The sequence below is a fragment of the Neofelis nebulosa genome, chromosome 15, assembly GCF_028018385.1.
Source record: "Neofelis nebulosa isolate mNeoNeb1 chromosome 15, mNeoNeb1.pri, whole genome shotgun sequence".
Taxonomy (NCBI): domain Eukaryota; kingdom Metazoa; phylum Chordata; class Mammalia; order Carnivora; family Felidae; genus Neofelis; species Neofelis nebulosa.
In genome coordinates this window covers 1168937-1173826 of record NC_080796.1, presented here as the reverse complement: position 1 = coordinate 1173826, position 4890 = coordinate 1168937, and positions in this window count along the sequence as shown.

Genomic DNA, 4890 nt, shown 5'->3' with positions numbered 1-4890 from the left:
GCCCTTGCCTCTTCTAAGTGTCAGCGCCCCTCCGGTCTCTGCCTGCTCCTGGTTTTCGGCAGTGTATTCAGCTGGGTTTTTATATCCCGTCCAGGGTCTATAGTTCATAGTCACGGGAGGGCCGGTCGGCGTACCAGAAGCCGACCCTCTGCTATCGCACTACGGATGCGTGTGCGCCTGCATCGGTCTGCAAACTCCCAAGAGATGCGTAGATTTTGAGATCCGAAGGGGTCATTTGAACTTGGCGGAACCGTTCGGACACACCCGTTCTGAGTCTTAACTCAGTGGGATGAGACGGTGTGCCTGGTTTCGCGCGGACGCGCTCTCATCCCGGGGAGAGCGACGCCTCTTAGTGTCGCGGTTGAGAGTGTGGATTCTGGAGACCCTGTGGTCCTGGCTCTCGCGCGGCTTCACTCGCCGTGTGGCTTTGGACACGTGAACTGGCCTCTCTTGGAATCAGGCCAGCCCCCTGTAAAAGGAGTAGGGGTAGGGTTGTGGTAGAGGGTACACAAGGTATAAATGTCCAGCGCTAAACCCTGCACAGCACTTAGAAGACACTCTCTAAGCTGTTGGTGTTATCTGATTTTTCTTTCTTTCTTTTTTTTTTAAAATTTTTTTTTAACGTTTATTTATTTTTGAGACAGAGAGAGACAGAGCATGAATGGGGGAGGGGCAGAGAGAGAGGGAGACACAGAATCAGAAGCAGGCTCCAGGCTCTGAGCCATCAGCCCAGAGCCCGACGCAGGGCTCGAACTCGCGGACTGTGAGATCGTGACCTGAGCTGAAGTCGGATGCTTAACCGACCAAGCCACCCAGGCGCCCCAACTTTCTTTCTTTTTTTAAATTTATTTTGAGAGAGAGACAGAGAGTAGGGGACAGAGCGGGGGAGGGGCAGCGGGAGGGGGACAGAGGATCCCTAGCAGGCTCGGAGCCCGACCCCGGGCTCGAAATCACGAACCAGGATCATGACCCGAGCCGCCCATGCGCCCTACGTGATCTGATTTTGCAGACGATTTTCCTGAACGAAAGTCACTGCCACGATGCCCTGCACAGAGGGGGCAGGAATTCTTGGTTGGCATTCCGCGACATGGTTGGGCAAAACGGGACAGCAGATGGCCCCGAATCAGATGACTTCAGAGGGATCACGGGGCTTCAAGTTTCAGAGAAAGAAAAACCCATTTCTGCGATCCCCTGTGATCTGTAGATTCCCCCTGGGGCAGGTGAGAGTCTGCAAGGGGGAGTGAGGTGCAGACGTACGTCCAGCATCTGGCCCGACGTTTCCGAGGCCGAAACAAATCTTGGGATTGAGCTCAGGTGTCTACAGAGGGAATCGACTGAAGTTTCAAAAGGAAGTGCGTTTTTTGGTATTTCCAAGCATGTCTTGAGTATTCGTTTCATGGTGATAGAAAACAACCTTCCAGAGGTTTTACTATGTTTTTCCTGGTTTCCGTTAATTGCTTTTAATTAATTAATTAATTAATTAATTTATTATTATTTTTACTATATCTGAACTCCCCTCCCTTCCCTTTTTTGTAATGGCTCGGGTTTTTATTTGGGCCCAAATGAGTGTTCATCGTTTGGCTGCCTGAAGTCTGGCCAGGTCTTTAATTCTTTATTTTTGTCTTTGGTCCTCTGGTATTCCTAATTTATTTTTCTTTTTTAATATCAACAGTATGTGAGTGGTGCATTTTCTGAACCCTCACATGGCCGGCATTCTGTTGGTTCGCACAGGCAAGGCCTTGACTGGGGCATCCAAACCTTGGCTTTCAAACGCCCAGATGTTTGCTATTGTTTTTCGGTGTCAGGGAAGAGGAAGAAGCTTTATGCCTGTTTCTGAGTGTCATTTCTGTTTCATTACATACGGTGTGAGTTTTTCTCCTTAGACACTTCTATATTTTCTTTCTCCTTCAATCAAAAAAGGTCACCAGGTGGGGCGCCTGGGTGGCTCGGTCGGTTAAGCGTCAGGCCAACTTCGGCTCAGGTCACCATTTCGCGGTTCGTGGGTTCGAGCCCCGCGTCGGGCTCTGTGCCGACAGCTCGGAGCCTGGAGCCTGCTTCGGATTCTGTGTCTTCCTCTCTCTCTGCCCCTCCCCTACTTGCGCTCTGTCTCTCAAAAATGAAAAAAACATTAAAAAGTCGCCAGGTTATTTCTAGGCGTGGTCTCTTCCTTAATAGTTCTTAGTATCGGGTGACCCTTTTGAGGTTTCAAGACTGGCCTTATTTTAGACCATTTTTTTCCTACTACTCAATTGTTGCTTTTTTCTCTGCTCTGTTCCCACGGAACCTGAGTTTTCTGTCGCATCCAGTCTGCCGTTTACCACTCTTCATGTCCTTGTCGATTCAACAGTTAGATTTTTCCCGTAGAAAATCTTTCTCCCTCCAGATCGGACCTGGTCACGCTGGCTTTGGTCTTATAAATGTGCACGTACACGCTGGGCTTGGCGAATCTCTTTTTTTATTTCTTTCTTCTTTCTTTCTTTCTTTCTTTCTTTCAATTTTTAAATGTTTATTTAAAATTTTAAATGTTTTTATTTATTTTTGAGAGAGAGAGAGACAGAATGTGAGTGGGGAAGGGGCAGAGAGAGGGAGACCCAGAATCCGAAGCAGGCTCCAGGCTGTCAGCACAGAGCCCGACGCGGGGCAAGAACACACGAACGGCGAGATCATGCCCTGAGCCGAAGTTGGTCAGACGCTTAACCAGATCTTGTTTCTTTCATGGGGACACGTTTCCTCTCATCCCTCAAGTTGATCTCTTTGCAAATACTCTTTTTTTTTTGTTTAACATGTCCACCTGTCCATGAATGGAGGTCTTTTAGGAGGAGATAGACGTCCAGGAGATCCTCTGGGGGCCTGTGCGGAAGTGGGCAGGAAGGGTCCAGACGCAGGACTCCCATGGAAGGCGAGGGAAGAAGGGAGGCCAGTGTAGGAGGAGTCCCAGACTGCAGCGCATTTCCCAGGAAGGTTCGGCCAAACCGACGAAGGAGCCTCCAGCTAAAGTGACCTGTCAGAAGGGGCATCTTGCCGGCTGGGGCTGCCTCAGTGCTGCCGCCGTGCTGACTGGCCAGAAAGCGTCGGCCCAAAGTGTGGCCCTGGTGGACCAAATCCTGCCTTTCCCACCTTGTAGTAGCGTTTTCTCAAACGAGCTACGTAAACTTTCCGAGCATCCGGTCCCTAAACCTGCCACGAAATGGGGATCCTATCCGTTCTCGGCTCCCGAGGCTTAAATAAGATTGTAGGTAAATGCTTGACAGCTTGTGGGTGCTCAATAAACAGAAGGTGCCGGAGTATTCTGGGGACCACCGTCGTCCGATAGAAAAGCTGCGTGAGCCGCACACGTAATCTGAAATTTTCCCACAGTCACATTAAAGAGTATAGGGGCGCTGGTTAATTAAGCATCCGACTGCGGCTCAGGTCGTGATCTTGTGGTCTGTGGGTTCGAGCCCCACATAGGGCTCTGGGCTGACGCTCGGAGCCTGGAGCCTGCTTGGGATTCTGGGTCTCCCTCTCTGTCTGCCCCTCCCCTGCTCATGCTCTCTCTCTCTCTCTCAAAAATAAACAAACATTAAAAAAAATTAAAAAAGGAAAACGAACATTTTATTGAACCCAATACATTCAAAATATCATTTCAACATGTAATCAATATAAGACAATAATAAGATAGTTCGCTTTTTTTGTTTGTTTGTTTTGTTTTGGTAATAAGTCTTTGAAATCTGGTGTGTTTCACTCGGTCCGGACTAGCCGCTGCCCTTTCCCATCTGCCAATGCTCCCTACTAGTTATTTTACTTATCAAATATCCCTCTCCCCCCACGGAGAATAAGCTCCATTCATGGCAGAGATTTTTGCCTGCTTCGTTCATGCCGGGTAATAGTTATTGAACGAGGGAACGTACTGTTGGACTAATGTGATGTATCCTATAAGGCGATAATAGAATTCCAAATATTCTCCCCGTTCATCAGTGGGTCACACGGCCCATCCACGGGGTGTGTTTGAAACCTGCGCCTGCCGACATGGGATGCCTTGGACGGCTGTTAAGGAAAATGACCGGAACTGAATGGTTTACCGAAAGCAAATCCGAGAGCAGCCCAAGCGCCCGTGTGAGAGGCTGTCTGTCCTACATGCAGCAAGGGGTCTCCATTCGCCGCCCAGCTCTGCGAGGAAGGCAGGCCCTTGTTGCCAGCAGGGGGAGCTGGGCGCCTACAAACGGGATCGGCAAGCGAGGAGGGGCTGGCGGCGGGGAGGGTCCCTCAGACCCTCAGACCCACCGTCCCCCACACAGAATAAGGGACAGCTTACGGTTAGAGGCGGCCGGCCTGGACTGGACCAGACTCAGTCCTTCCTGGCTCTTGGATTCTCCCAGTTCCCCTCTGCCTCCGCGCCGCAGCCGTGAACCCATCATTTACAGTCCCCCCCAAACCTCTGCTTCTCCATAAATGCTTCCTTCCTACTCACTCTTGTTTTCTGCTGGAGGAATTTGCATATTCGACAACCGCTTCCTTTTTGTGTTATAAAACATATTGGGGGGCGGGGCACCTGGGGGGGTGGTGCTCAGTGGGTGAAACTTCCGACTGCGGCTCAGGTCATGATCTCCCGGTGGTTCGTGCGTTCGAGCCCCGCGGAGGGCGCTGTGCCGACAGCTCAGAGCCTGGGGCCTGCCTCGGATTCCGTGTCTCCCTCTCTCTCTGCCCCTCCCCCACTGGTGCTCCCGCATGCGCAGGCCTGCTCTCAAAAACAAAAGTAAAATATAAAGAAATAGGGTTTGTTGATAAAAACAATTTTGAAAGCATTTGGGCATTCATTCTTTATGGAAACATGGGTTTTGGAAAAACGGAGAGTCCCAAACTGGGTAAAGGGGAAAGAACGGGTGAAAATGATGGCAAGATGTACGAACG